The sequence below is a fragment of the Protomyctophum bolini genome (genome assembly GCF_963924005.1).
Source record: "Protomyctophum bolini genome assembly, chromosome: 9".
Lineage (NCBI taxonomy): Eukaryota > Metazoa > Chordata > Actinopteri > Myctophiformes > Myctophidae > Protomyctophum > Protomyctophum bolini.
The window spans coordinates 3,073,292-3,089,658 of NC_137870.1; the positions used below are offsets into that span (position 1 = coordinate 3,073,292).

The following is a 16,367-nucleotide window of genomic DNA, read 5'->3' on the forward strand; positions in this document are numbered from 1 at the left end:
TATCAGTGGTCTGCACAGATAGACACTAGAGGGTGCTACCCTTTTCCCTCTGGACAAATGTGCCCTTTTGGAAAGCAACCCCCCCACGCGCTGCACAAGGTGCCCTTCTCTCACTTGAGCACCTGCCCCTCTAAATGTCTGTGCACGCCACTGATTACTAGTGAAGCAATGCTAGCAACTCTCAACCAAGAAAGTATTCTGTTGCCAACCTTTGCCTCAGAATAACTTATGTTATCATTTATATATATATATATATATATACATATATATATATATATATATATATATATTGACCAATCCGTTTAATCGACTTTGGCAGTAAAACGTCATACACGTTTCCTTGGTGGTCTTTGAACTGAATTCTAGACAATTAAAAAAAATACCTCTTAAATACAAGATTTTCATAGTAACCAATTTTAAAGTAGTATTCTTGGTTTCAATTGTTTGTTTTTATAGTGTGCATGTCCTGTATGTTTCTGTAGGGTTAAGGTTGTATGCAGATGATGATGATTGACGACGATAATATCATTTGAATGTGTATAAAAGTGAGCTGTATTGTATGCTGTTCAGTTGACGCGTGTCGTGTTCGTTTGTATCTGTTAGAAGGTGCATATGTTGCACAGTGGCGGTCCATCCTTGGTGGCAATAACTAACTCTGTCAAAGGCCTGAGCTGATGCCAAATTGTGACTCTTTGTGTTCTCAGCAGTGATGCAGCAATCATTTCCTCTCTCTCGTGATGGCTAAAACTTGAAATTTTGTTTGGCTAAGTGAATTTATTTTTCCTTTCTGTGCTAAAGCAAAGCCAATAGGCATGTATGTAGTCCATGGGTTAAGTTCATGTTTGGCATAAAAGTTGTAGCGCGCGTGTGTGTGTGTGTGTGTGTGTGTGTGTGTGTGTGTTATGGATGGGGCTGTAGTGATGGATTTTTGTTTTTATTACCATTTCTTATTCTTACAGTACAGTACACAGATGTACACAAATCACCCTGTTGTGATGAATAGTGCCATGCTGCCTTGGCGGAATGCAGTATGAAGCAATGAAAATATCAAGTCAAATGAATGTACAGTTATTTTTTTGTTTCTCTGTATTTTTGCATTTATACTGTAGTTTCAATAAAGCCTTTTTGAAAAGAAATGAATATGTTTCTTGACTTAATATTATTAATAATATTACTATTATTTTTAAGACAGGATGCAGGATGGGGTGTAATGAGACCGGGAAAAAGGTGGTAAGAATAGGCATTTGAATCATGTTCCATGCTGGACTGGATGTTTGTGGTCGGTTCACAAAATGACTGCCGCTGAGCCACCCATTACTGCTTTGGTTACACTGGTTTTGTTTTGGCAATAACACTGCCATTACTTGTGAAAGCTGCTTTATCTTGTACATGTTTTCTTTGCTGTGAAGGTGGAGCTTTGTTGTTTTAAGCTCTATATCTACTGTACACACAGTATAGTTCTTTATCTGTGGCTGTACTGCTGTACAGGGGCTGAATATAATATCCCAAGCTGGCGTTCGATGGTTCAAAGCACTTTGGTAAAAAATGTTTAAGCAACTGCATTTAAACCCAACTATTTCGTTTTCAAACAGACCTCAGTTTAACATTCATGACAAAGAAAATAAGTGGTTTTCTTAATAGGTCCTCATGAGCAGGCTACACTAAAACAGGCTAAAACATTTTTTTTTTGTTACCCATGTTTTAAATGGAGAGTTTGTATACTTCTGCCCTCTCGGAGAAGGTAAAAAAGAACCAAGTACATTAGGTTTAAAAGATCGTTTGTACCAGCGTAAACTAAGATGTTAAATGAGGCAGCAGTGACCATACTGTAAGGCCGGCTGTGGCTCAGGAGGTAGAGCAGGTCGTCCAATGATCCCTGGGTCGGCGGTTCGAATCCTGCTCCTCCTGTCGAAGTGTCCTTGGGCAAGACACTGAACCCCACATTGCCTCCAATGAGTCAGTCGGTGTGAGCTTGCCACCATTGGTGTGTGAATGTGGGAAGTGAGGACGCTGGCGTCGACTGTTCGCCGCTTCACCTCCCAATGTATGAATGAATGAACCATTGTAAAGAGCTTTGAGCACTTGGAAAAGTGCTATAAAAAAAAATGCAATTCATTATACTATGTGTGGTTGTGTGCACTTGTTTGATGTTGTGTCCCGCCCTCTGTTATGTATTGTATGTTTTGTTTGTCACTGATGTTTTGTGTGTGGCTGCTGCAGGGGTGAAAGCCCAAGACAACCTTCCCTTGTGGACAATAAATCTTACCTTGAACTTGACCTTGCCTATACTGGACCGCAGTGTCAGTACTGAGAGCGAATTACACTACTCCATGTCATCATGCATTGTTCACTGACAAAATATCTATACCCAAATCTATTTGACCAAAGTCTGAGCCTACACAGTGGCTTTTCAGTAGCTGGGGGCAGAGTTCTAACCGCCTACTGACCAGAGTTCAGCCACCCCCGCCTCTGCTTTCTCAGCTGTGGTAACTCTCGGCAGGGGGTCCCAGACCCAAACACTACTCTCATACTCTTGATATAGAAGCAGTCGAATGACCATATTGGGGTGACAGATTTCTAAACGATACTGGAGTGGTTTGGATGTGATACAGCAAATGTAAAAAAAGAATGCTAATGAGACAAATTATGCCTTATCACATTACAATTGCCCTCTATAACTAAAATAATAATAATAAACACCTTAAATATTATATTTATTTGAGATAAATACTAATCTTTCACTTCTTTAACATAGGGACTGCTTCTGTTGCAGGTTGACGATGACATTTGCATGTGGTCTAGCCTATGGATTGTATGGAATGCATAAACAAAACAGCTTAAAGGACCACTTCACTACTTTTCAACCTACCTTCATATACTTGGTTGTCACTAATGTTCATGATAAAATGCCACAATTTTTTCCTACTCAGTCTGTGTCTCATAGGAGGGCTGTGGGCAGTTCAGAGACCCGTCCACCAGTGACATCATCGATGGGAATCCTAGCTAATTCCTGAAAAGTTGCAATGCGATAATGGAAGCCATCATTCTCATTTTCTCAAGATAATAGTTTTAAAAAAAAACTGCCCACAGCCGAGACACAGACAGAGTAGAAGAAAATGTGATCACCAAAGGTACCTTAGATACGTCATCAGCCAATCCCTGATTGGCCAACAGGCAACACCGACATATGACCGACATACGCAACCGATTACCGTACTTGCGTGCTCTGCTTGACTGCTTGCGCAAGTAATTAGAAAAGCGACTTAGAGATCGTCCCTTCTTCTTCTTTGGAAATGTACCAGCAGTCTGGCACAGTGTGAAATGTACCAGCAGTCTGGCACAGTGTGAAATGTACCACCAGTCTGGCACAGTGTGAAATGTACCAGCAGTCTGGCACAGTGTGAAATGTACCAGCAGTCTGGCACAGTGTGAAATGTACCAGCAGTCTGGCACAGTGTGAAATGTACCAGCAGTCTGGCACAGTGTGAAAGCTGTCCTGGTCTCACACTGGCTGGATTATTATTGACTTGGACCCTTAATAGTACAAGGTTAAACATTACTGTATGTCTGTCTGAAACTGTACAGAAGAAACGTTCAGACACACACACACGCACACACACACACACACACACACACACACACACACACACACACACACACACACACACACACACACACACACACACACGCGCACACACACACACGTGGCTCAAGTTGCAGAGCATGTTAGACTGCCTGTTTTAAAATGTCATCTAAAACACGTGTCTTTTCCTTGACCTTTGACATAACATTAGACCTATTTGATCCCACAGGGTCAGACTTGATACAATCAGGGGTTAAGTGTCTTGCTTATTGTGGACAGGGCTCGAACCTATATAGGTCTAGGACCTTCTGAACCTATAGGACCTTCTGTTTCCCAATCAGAACCTATAGGACTAGACCTTCTGTTTCCCAATCAGAACCTATAGGACCTTCTGTTTCTTCTCTGTTACTTGCACTCTATTTACTGTGCAAAACTAATGCTTGGAATGTATTCAGAATCATGACAGCCCCCTATAGTTTGACATGTCACAACAGTCACATGCTACTTAAAGCACATTTTTGACATTTTTGCCTGGCATAGGATGTTAATGGTTAACAAGAAACCCCTATAAAGAAATTGCCCAATACCGACCCAGTCAGCAAGTGGATTCATGAATGTATGTATATAGACAATATTTTAGGCTAATAAAAAAGACTATATATACCAAATTTCTCACTTTTAACAGAAGAAGCCTGTCGGCTGCTGGACTATTTTGTCCTTTAAAATGGTATTGTCATTGTGTCTTTATTTTACCACAATGTACACACAAAACATGCACAGAAACGAATTTCAGCCACTTTTTTACTTTTCACGTACATCAACTGTGATGTGACAATAAAGATGGTTCTGATTCTAGCACACACGCACGCGCGCGCGCGCACACACACACACACACACACACACACACACACACACACACACACAGTAGTAGGAGTAGGATGTGGTGAAACCTGTTTTTCCATCCATACTTTATAAACACTAAAGTGTAAACAGAGTGAGTTGGGACATGTGCTCTTCTGGGTGATGTCCTTTATGTGTACTCAAATGTCAGTGTGAGGTAAGGTTTTACAAATGATAATGTGATAATGTGTGCTTCATGTGTAAATGATCTATATCCCAGTGGTGGTAGTGTTGTGAGGGAGAGAGACGGGGAGGTGAGGGTGTTGGGGGAAGCGGTGAGAGGGATTTTCGAACCCGGTTTTAATGGCTCCCAAACGAAGAGGAATTTAGTTATTTCTATCTTATTTATTGATTTGCTTGGACACTCGTTGCTGCCCCCCGCTGTTTGGGCTATGAAATAGTTGCCACAGGCCCACAGCTCACACAGCAGGATGGAACCTCTTGATAAGGAAGAGAGAGAGGGTGTGACAGGGGGAAATGTTTGGACACGCACATGCTTGAGCGAGGAGGACGGCAGCAAACAGTTTTTTGACCACATAATTATAAACAAGTCCACAACACAATAGAAAGAAGAAATAAGAAGAGAATAGTTTTGTTTACGTTATATTGAACTCTTACATTTACACTGATTTATTTACACACGCATACACACAGCGAAGCTGATCGTTTTTGTTTTATAAACAACCCTACATGTGTGCAAACAATAATGAATGTGCGTCTGAACTACTACACCGTCTCTGCAGAGCCCGGCGACTTGAAAATTAAGGTAGGACAAGTCTCCATAACAAGAGGTTTTAAAATATAGTTCACATGAGCAGGCAAAATACTAAAATAGACTCTAACACAGGGGTGGGAGTCCCATGTTTACTGAACAACAAGTGATAACCCTAATTGTACATCTAATCTAATCTGCTGTTGTTTCTCAAGCTTTGTTCAAAGGACAGGGAGACAGGAATAAATGCATCATCACCACCCCCTGTTCATCTTCTTTTTTTTAATACATTTCAATTTAATTTTTAGATGAAAGGCACAGGTACAGGCATACAAAAAAATGCACATAAAACATAATTTAAATTATTTGGCAACTACAATCAGTGGCTTGCCCCTTGCCTCATCCTACCCCCAAACCCAAGCACCTTGAACCACAACAATATAGTAATGATTATAACAATTAAATACAACATAAAACTAAAAAATATATATATAATTAACAACAAATTGTAAAAATAATTAAAAAAAAATCTTCTGTCATCTTGGCAATGTCATCATGTTTGATTGAACTTTGTAATTCACTGTCTATGTTTATGTGCAGATTAGATTTAAAACCATAGGCCTAAATACAGACTTTAAGATCTTAATGAGTTCTTCATGTGGTTTGAGACTGATACTGTCAGTGAATGCTGGGATGTATTAAATGCTCCACCATATAATGATGTCGGGATGACAATACACCCAGGTAGAGGTACGGTTAGAGGGATTCTATATGAAACAGACACATTTGCATACATACACGCATGTCACGTGAAACCCGGTGTTGCTACAACAGCAACATGCGGGCATGTCTCACTTTGCCGTCAATGGGATGCTGTGTGCTCTCAGAGAATAGCACACATTCCAAAGCTACAGTACAGTACAGTACAGTACACTCCCACCTTTCTCCCATCTTCGGATCATCCACATATCATGCGGCAGGCAGTTCAGCACTTTCTACTCTTATCTATACTGCTTTTATCACCATCTTTTAAATTGATTGATTGATTGATTGATCGGTTCATAAGATAAATGACGACAAATACAGTAGGCTACTTTCATCAATGTCTCAGTTTATTTAAGGTCTTTCAGTGCTTCTTTTGGCCTATACTGTATATAGCCCTATAACTTCATGACTCATTAGTCTACACACCACGCTGTGGCCTCTGAAGGTTGACAACAATATGGAGCAGTTAATCAGTTCTTCCTGCAACCCACGATAAACCTTTTTCTCCAAGGTTTACAAGTTGCTTTATAGAGTAAAAACTATAAACAACAGTAAGCAAAGCACCACCATTAAAATAAAGCAAGAAAACATGAAAAGCAATAGAATATAAAACACAGTAATAAACATGACAATAAAACAAATGGTGTGGTAAAGGTAAGGATCACAGGAAGGCTATATAAAAGTGCATTTCAAAAGAGACTACATTTATAGCCATCCTAAATCTCCTCTGTGTGGTTGTTCCTAAGTATGTGGGTGCTGATTTAAAATGCTCTTGCCGTCCTTTTTTAATCTGGATTTAGTAACCACCCTTTATGGTGGTTCCTAAAAATCCAGATTAAAAAAAGCCAGCCTTTGAGGTCAGGACGTCAGGGCAGGACCTGTGATGGTACATGAGGTCAGGACCTCACAGGGCAGGGCCTGTGATGGTACATGAGTTCAGGACCTCAGGGCAGGGCCTGTGATGGTACATGAGTTCAGGACCTCAGGGCAGGGCCTGTGATGGTACATGAGGTCAGGACCTCAGGGCAGGGCCTGTGATGGACCTCAGGGCAGGGCCTGTGATGGTACATGAGGTCAGGAGGACCTCAGGGCAGGGCCTGTGATGGTACATGAGGTCAGGACCTCAGGGCAGGGCCTGTGATGGACCTCAGGGCAGGGCCTGTGATGGTACATGAGGTCAGGAGGACCTCAGGGCAGGGCCTGTGATGGTACATGAGGTCAGGAGGACCTCAGGGCAGGGCCTGTGATGGTACATGAGGTCAGGACCTCAGGGCAGGGCCTGTGATGGACCTCAGGGCAGGGCCTGTGATGGTACATGAGGTCAGGACCTCACAGGGCAGGGCCTGTGATGGTACATGAGGTCAGGACCTCAGGGCAGGGCCTGTGATGGTACATGAGGTCAGGACCTCGGGGCAGGGCCTGTGATGGTACACGAGGAGATAAAAGATCAGAAATAATGCGTACGGTTGGAGGCCGTGGCGCAGTTTATTTGTTTATTTGAAAAGGATCCCCATTAGCTGATTATTCCATGGCAGTCAGCTAGTCTTCCTGGGGTCCACACACACAACATATAACAAAACACATTTAAAAAAAAAGATGCCTGATGGCGCCTGATGGAGGGGAAAGGAACTGGTTGGAATAACGTGTTCCCTCCACGCTCTACGTCCAACCAGGGAAACTCCCCCCTGTCAGGTGTAAAGGAGACACTTGGACACTCAGGCATGAAGGGAGCATGAGTTAAGTCCGTTGCTCTCCCCAGGTTGGCGGAGGGTGTGAATTGCATTAATTCAGTTCATCAATATCAGTATATATAAAACACAATTAAATAACATACATCAATTCTCAATTAAAGTCGCTATATAGTCCCTGCCCAGTGTGCCCACCACCACCACGGAGGTTTTGGGTTTGAATCCCACCGTGGTGCAACCGGCAACACAATTGGCACGTGTTGGGCGGAGGGAAGCCGGGTGGAAAGGGTGATAATTGTTATTCCATGTGACATGCCGGTACTCCTACGGGCTGAGGACTGGGGAGGCACCAGACCTTTCAGTGGTACTCCTACGGGCTGAGGACTGGGGAGGCACCAGACCTTTCAGTGGTACTCCTACGGGCTGAGGACTGGGGAGGCACCAGACCTTTCAGTGGTACTCCTACGGGCTGAGGACTGGGGAGGCACCAGACCTTTCAGTGGTACTCCTACGGGCTGAGGACTGGGGAGGCACCAGACCTTTCAGTGGTACTCCTACGGGCTGAGGACTGGGGAGGCACCAGACCTTTCAGTGGTACTCCTACGGGCTGAGGACTGGGGAGGCACCAGACCTTTCAGTGGTACTCCTACGGGCTGAGGACTGGGGAGGCACCAGACCTTTCAGTGGTACTCCTACGGGCTGAGGACTGGGGAGGCACCAGACCTTTCAGTGGTACTCCTACGGGCTGAGGACTGGGGAGGCACCAGACCTTTCAGTGGTACTCCTACGGGCTGAGGACTGGGGAGGCACCAGACCTTTCAGTGGTACTCCTACGGGCTGAGGACTGGGGAGGCACCAGACCTTTCAGTGGTACTCCTACGGGCTGAGGACTGGGGAGGCACCAGACCTTTCAGTGGTACTCCTACGGGCTGAGGACTGGGGAGGCACCAGACCTTTCAGTGGTACTCCTACGGGCTGAGGACTGGGGAGGCACCAGACCTTTCAGTGGTACTCCTACGGGCTGAGGACTGGGGAGGCACCAGACCTTTCAGTGGTACTCCTACGGGCTGAGGACTGGGGAGGCACCAGACCTTTCAGTGGTACTCCTACGGGCTGAGGACTGGGAAGGCACCAGACCTTTCAGTGGTACTCCTACGGGCTGAGGACTGGGGAGGCACCAGACCTTTCAGTGGAGAGTATTGGGCGGGAGGAGGAGGACGAAGGCCCTACACGTATATATATATACGTCCTCCTGTTGGTGGGATTAATGCAATTCATGTTTTAGTTCTTTCTTTTTTTTAGAGCGGGCTTTGTGCACTTTATGTGCATTCTTCTGAATACATTGAGCACCCGCCTCAGAGCATACAGGTGTGCATACTGTAGGACATTGTTGACTAAGGGCCATGTGAATGACTCGCTTTTATAGCTGCATGCTGACGCTGAAGGAATGACCCTCCATTTTACTGTAGCTGTCCTAGATCTCAGTGCAGCATTTGACACAGCTGAATATACATCCGTCCTCTTGCCCCGTTTAAAGCAATGGATGGGCAATATTATGGGCATCAGTGGCATGGCCCTTGAATGGGCTGACTCATAAAATCACATGTTCAGTGCTTGGTCTGATATCGATAGTACTGCCTTTGGACATCTCATAAGTTCACACTAAACCTTTTGTGCAGACAATACCCATGCAGGTTTACCTCAGCTGCAACCCTATACATTTCAGTGGACTTTCTAAATTCTTACTGTCACGGTACCAAGAACTGGCGGACCCAAATGCAGACACAGACAAAAGTTTGACAGTTCAAGGGTGTTTATTGAAACAAACTGGCAGGCAGAGCAGAGCAGAGCAAGGTCCAAACAGGCTGGTCAGTGCATGGGCTGGCAGGCAGGTGTGGTCTGAGGAGGAGGAGAGGAGAGCGGTGAGTACAGGCAAAATGCAAACTAAATCACTAGAAAACACGAGGGAACTGAAGTTCACTGGGAACAAACACTGGTATATACTGGCTAGAAGTGTCTACTATACCACTGTGGTTGATTTAACAATCTGGCGCTGGTGATGTGGGAAGGGGGCCGGGTCTTTATAGGCTGGAGTTGATGAGCTGATGGCAGGCAGGAGCGTCGATTGGAATGAAGGGACTGGAAACAGGTGAGCCAAGTGGTAAATGGAGCCAAGCCTACGCCCACACACACGCCCACACATAGCACAGACACTGACAAGACAGAGACAGACAAGAAAAACACAGCCCTGCCTGGGACTGTGACACTTACGAGCTGTCTCGAGAATGTTCATGAAAGGGTCTAATTTGGGATGGTAAAAATTATAATGAGGAAACATACATTCGGTAGAATACAAAAATGTTAGGGCTATGGAGCTATTGGAAACATAAGGCTGAAGGCATAATAATAGGCGGATGATTTTAGACAGCAACCTCACTTTGAACAGACACATCAAATCAGCCATGTTTTTGAGCTTTTAGTGAGTGTGTAAACACAAACTTTCACTTTGTCCTAACACAAACATTAAATGTCATTGATAATGATTGGCCAAGTGTTAACACAAACGTGAGGACGCAAATTCTGATTGGCCGGAATGAGATGATGTGTTATGATGTAGTACCATGATAAGAGCGCCCCTCACTTCACACGGGTGTGATTCTTTTTTCCCCAACTTGTGAAAATCTCTAGCTATGTTCAGATATGGCTACTGTTCCTTTTTCGGGAAGGTAATTAACATAAGCTGGCGCTGCCAGCATTGGCAGTATGAGGACGACTTCACCCATTTTTTACCGTATGCTTATATAATTGGGCCTCAGTAATGCTCATGGTACAATTGTAAAATGTAACATTTTCTTTATTACAGAGGGAACAATGGCTTCCATTATAGCATGCAGACATTCCCGGAAAATAAATCATTCTGCAGCAAAATCTCACTCCTCTCACACAATTAATCAAAAACAGAGCTGCCAGGATTTTAACAGGTACAAGCAATTTAAGCACCACTCAGTTCACACTGGTGTGGTTTTTTTTATTCAGTCTGGGTGTCTTTAACCCATTTTGGGGCGGGAACCCCTTTTGGTGTTTTAAGGATTGTTATACTTTAAAGCTATTGAAAAATAACAGATCTACAAGCTCATAGCACAGCACCAAGCTTGTAGGTCTGCTATTTCTTTTTAATCGTGAAAATGCGGCACAAATCTTTGAATAATGTGTTCTCTCAGAGCGAACGTTTTTAACTCAAATCTTTGCTTCTGAGGGGTTCCTGGAATAACATATTGTCAGATGGGGGGTCGGTGTGCAATTACATAATACATTTTGGGGTCCTTGACATGAAATATTGAGCACCACTGATACAGAAACATAGGTTTTTCAGAAAACTGTCCTCATAGGCACCCCTTTGCAGCTTGAAAGACTGCAGTGACTGTTAAATTATTGATAGGATTTAGTAATAGTATAGTATAATGTAGATACTACAACACTTGGGAGAAAGGGCCCGGTTATCTGACAGTAAACAACATTTAAGGAAGGTCAGATTGTGCCCCTCCCCCCTTTTCCTGTTGTATTCCCCCTTCTGCGTATGATCATTTCCTCCTTTTGTCAAAACATCTCCATTGCTTTGTTCATGAAACGAGCACGCACACACACACACACGCACACACACAGTGGATCAAGACTGACACTGCCTGTTTTAAAATGTCATCTAAAACACGTCTCTTTTCCTTGACCTTTAACCTAACATTAGACCTATTTGAGCCCACAGGGGAAATTCAGTTTTCAGCTTCACCCAGCTGATGCTGCCCAAGTGGTCAGACTTGACGAAACAAAAGTACATCGCAAGGATGCACCTGGGATGTATGCTCAGTGATGTATCCCAAGGTCATCGGGGTTTCGCGTCTCCCAACATCATACCCCTCACTCAGGTGACCCTAGATCTGTATAGCCGGCCAGCAACTCTACATCTGACCTCAAACCCTTAGATCTCCATATATGGAGCTGACCTGTTCTACTTCTGACATTCCATTATGTGGATCCCTCCCCACCCGTGCTTCCAGTTCTGACATGCCATATGTTGATCTGACCTCATCAAACCCTGTATTCTCAATACACGCTCCATATTATATGGCCAGTACAGAATTCAGTCCATATATTGATCTGACCCCCCCATGCCAAAGCGCCAGTGCTCACCCAGCAGTCTGCCGTCACCCATGAGGCAGATGCGTGCACACACACACACACACACACACACACACACACACACACACACACACACACACACACACAAGCCCTGACCCGGACCCTGAGGACGTATGCATATTCAAATGTAGTCCACACTCTGTGAGCATAATGTATGGATGTGGTGAAACCTGTTTTTCCATCCATACTTTATTATATAAACACTAAAGTTTAAACAGAGTGAGTTGGGACATGCGTTCTTCTGTGCGTTGTGACATTGTCCTTTACAGGAGCTCAAATGTCTGTTGCAGTGTGAGGTAAGGTTTAACATAAAGGATAACGTGTTCCCCCCACCGACACACTCTTGACATTACAACACTCCCTATACTCAGTTGCTCCACTTACACAAGGCGGGCAGTAGGTGGCAGTGTGGTCACAAGCAACTGCACCCATGTACATGATCTAGAGCAGACGATATCATCATTCAGTGGAAAGCAATAAAAGCATTTTAAGACCTGTGAATCTAGTCAATCCATGCTTTTATGCACCAGTCATTATTGTGGTATAATATGCATACAGAGAACAGTATACAGGTATAGTAGCCTATAGGATAATTCCTTTTAGAATGTCCTACCCATAGCAAGTTTAGCAGTAGACCTATCATTTTCAACTGTCATCTCAATTAATGTATGATTAATGATAATTCAATAAATTACCTTTCGTGAGAAGCCATCAATCCCTCCAAAGACAACAAGGCCATAACAACCCCACCCCACATATAGGGTTGGGTGGGGCGAGATCACTTTAAATGAATTATCTGCATAGATTAATTTGATGCAAAACAAGGGTGTTAAAATAGCATATGGAACAGAAATATTTAGCAAAAATACTGCACATCTAAAATAGCATGTAAGCTTACATTATGTATGGCCATACCTGATGAGTGAACAGAATATGTCCTCCTCGTAACACACCCCATCGCTGTCAATCGTGAGACTACACCAACTGGGTCTACTACACGATGCATACTGTAGTGTAGATGAAGACCCTCTCTTCCACTGGACACGGTGTCCCCTGCATGGACAGCAGGATTCCTTTCATCATTCTGTATCCCATGTGTGGGGTTCGTTTTGGCACAATAATGACTCCATATAGCATTGGGGGTAAGTCCCTGCGACATACTAGCGTCATGTCCAGGGGGTGTACTTGTACATCAAGCTGCCTCACGCTACAGAAACAGGATAGGCTCCTGCCCCTATGGGCCTCATGGCTCGGCAAGGATACTTACTTATAGGACCAGCTCAGTGGCCTTGTGGTTAGAGTGTCCGCCCTGAGACTGGGAGGTCGGGGTTCGATCCCCGGCCGGGTCATACCAAAGACTGTAAAAATGGGACCCAGTGCCTCCCTGCTTGACACTCAGCATCAAGGGTTGGATTGAGGGGTAAGTCCCTGCGACATACTAGTGTCATGTCCAGGGGGTGTACTCCAAGCTGCCTCACGCTACAGAAACAGGAGATAGGCTCCTGCCCTATGGGCCTCATGGCTACAGAAACAGGAGATAGGCTCCTGCCCTATGAGCCTCATGGCTCGGCAATGCTACTTACTTATAGGAGGGGCCCTCAAAGCGCCCCACAAAAAGAAAGTTTAAAAACGTATAATACAAATATAATTTAAAATGTAGAAATGCAGGTTATTCAGCAGATCTGCTCTTATCCAGAGTGACTTCCAATAAACAAGGGCATTAATAACAAATACAATGCAATGAGAGAACAGTGTATTGACTCAAGAAACTATGATAACAGGTAAACAATTAACCTGCAATGCATCAAAACAACATGATAGCTAAACAGTCTGTACATTGAAACCAGTAAGTTAATTAACCCTGTAACACCCAGTGTTGCAATACATATTTTAATTAATTAAAAAGAAAAATTATGTTATTTTTTTCCACCTAAACGTCATCATTGATGTTCATTGCAATGCCATTGGTCATGATATATATAGTTTTTCAGAAAACTTTGGTCAGATATTTAGAATCGGCCTCTTAAATGAATCATAACTGTATCTCTCCACTCTTACCTGTACTTGTTTTGTTTTTCATGCTTTCTGCAGGAGTTTCTCCAAGAGGTTCAGTCAGTCAGTCAGTCAGTCAGTCAGTCAGTCCGCCCAGCCAGCCAGCCAGCCAGCCAGCCATCCATCCATCCATCCATCCATCGTGATCAGTTTAACTGCTGGCCATGCACCAGACAGCAGGTGATTATTAGATCAACAGATCAGCTTAGTATCTCTTGGAATTATATCTTTGGCAAAGGCCCATGCGGTCATCTGTCTGCCCCCAACCCAACCCCCCGCACACACCAGCTTTGTCACAGTGGGCGTTGATTTTCCAGCAGCAGAGAAGCTTTCCCATGGGAAGACACACACAGCAGGTCACAGCATGCCATTGCCAGCTGCACAGAAACTAAACAGACCTGTCCATTCTCTGTCCAACGTCCAAACCAAACCTCTCTTATACGTTGGTATTTGTATCCAAACCACCATGCCTTTCTGTCTCTCTATCTCTGCGTCCAACTCTTGCTCTCTCTCATTCTTACATCTTCTGTCTCTGCCTTAGTGCCTTTGTACCAGTTCTGTATGGATGTAAGATGACTTTCCGTATAGAGACAAATAGCCCATCTACAAACTCTCATGTGACGTCTTGTGACTTTGTAGATCTTTAAATGTGTAAACGTAAAACATTATTCATATCAGTAGCGTGGTAAATGAGGTAAGTGGTAAATGAGTCTTGTTTAAAACACGGTAGACCATTCCGGGAGGATCACATCAATCTGACACGTGGAAGGACTAGGCTCTGTGGGTTGACTCCTGTCCGGGCCCCTCCTACATCTCACCAGGTCCATTCCTGCTCTCACCAGGTCCAGCACCTGTTGCACCAAACTCCCAGCTTCGGCACTTCATTCAGGAGTGGTGGATTCTCGAGCCGCAATGGTTCCACCATGAGCAGGCTCCACCTGGCCCATGGTGGTGCCGCAGGCTCCACTTGCAGCTTGAGTGGCCCTCCTAAAGGCCTCACCGTGGGTTTGTTGGGCTTCTTCCTCACAGAAGACACAGGCTGGGCCGCCAACCCATACTGCTCCCGGGTGCCGTCTACATTCCGGCTGCCACCCGTCTCTCCGGTGGTCAACAGACTATTCCTGCAGGTTGTCACGTAGACTATTCCTATAAATAGAATAACTAAAACAAACATATATCGCATGGATGCACCTGGGACGTATCCTCAGTGATGTATCCCAAGGTCACCAGGGTTTCGGGTCTCCCAACATCATACCCCTCACTCAGGTGACCCAGTCGGGCTGATCAAGTCCCGACTTTACGTCCCGGGACCCGCATATAACCTCGATCAGTCCCATTAGGGAAAAAACAGGGCCACACAATCCGTTCCTCCTGAACTGTATCAGTTAGTATAGAGGCAAAAGGAGACGGAGACACTTATTCACATTATAAGAAAGAAGTTTAATTTCTAAGCTCATGGAAGAATATATTAAACACTCAGGGTGGTTGTACAGTCATTCTCTGGAAAAGAAGGGAGAAAGCGTCGTCATTATGCAAAGATAAGAGCGGAACTTGCTTGTGTCAGCACGGGACCAAGCTCAGAGCTGTGCCCAAAACAACAGATACAGGCCTCTGCCATGGTATCTGGACTATATGCACAAGGCAAAATATGAACAACATAAGTCAAAAGTGAAGGTGAAGTCAAATATAAAAACAATATAAGGTTCTACCATAATTCTTCCTCACTGTCATATGACCCAGTCGTCTCCTTTCCACTGTGAATGCCACAGACGAAAGTCCACACTATTGATCCATAATGTATAAATGATAGATAAGGGTTCAGGACAACGAGGCCTTTTCGTGGAGGGGTCAGAATGAAATTTGGACTTAGACTGTTTTTCGTCTGTGGTACTGATAGGGTAAGTGCTATAGTGCTAAGTACGTTAAAGTGTTAAAGGTCTCTAGGCTGTAGTGTCATATTATAATCATTGAGTGTTTGTTCGGTAACAGCTATAGGCGTCTTCCTCCCCAGCTCTTTGCCTGTAAACGGAAAATGCATGCACGCACGCACACACGCAGCCACACACACACACACACACACACACACACACACACACACACACACACACACACACACACACACACACACACACACACACACACAGTAGGATTATTTCTACATAGATCCATTATCCATAATTATGTTAAAATTCCACAAAACTTTAATTAAATTATCTTTTGAGAAAACTGCCAATTGAGCCATCAGCATCAAGTGAACTTATAAGTGAAGTGGGAGCTTCTGCATGTAGGCTGTAAAATGTGCAAAAGTTATCAACAACTGCCCCCCAAAAAACCCGAGGTAAAAATATGCATAGCTACTAGGCCTACATCTCCCACAATGCAGCGCAGCCGAACGTCAGTAGCATCCTTGATACTCAGCTGGTTGTCGCTGTCAAACTTAACAGCAACTAGTAAGTGTGTGTCCGTAAAGGCA

General features: G+C 44.2%; 1 protein-coding gene across 2 annotated transcripts in view; it reads left to right on the top strand.

Moving 5' to 3' along the window:
* Positions 1-1,132, top strand: part of wsb1 (WD repeat and SOCS box containing 1) — an 18,834-nt gene extending 17,702 nt beyond the window's left edge. For both annotated transcript variants that reach the window (XR_013964566.1, XM_080771555.1), the window contains one exon: positions 1-1,132. This exon is cut by the window's left edge. The gene's annotated coding sequence lies outside the window, so the exon portion shown is untranslated.
* Positions 1,133-16,367: the final 15,235 nt, after the last annotated feature.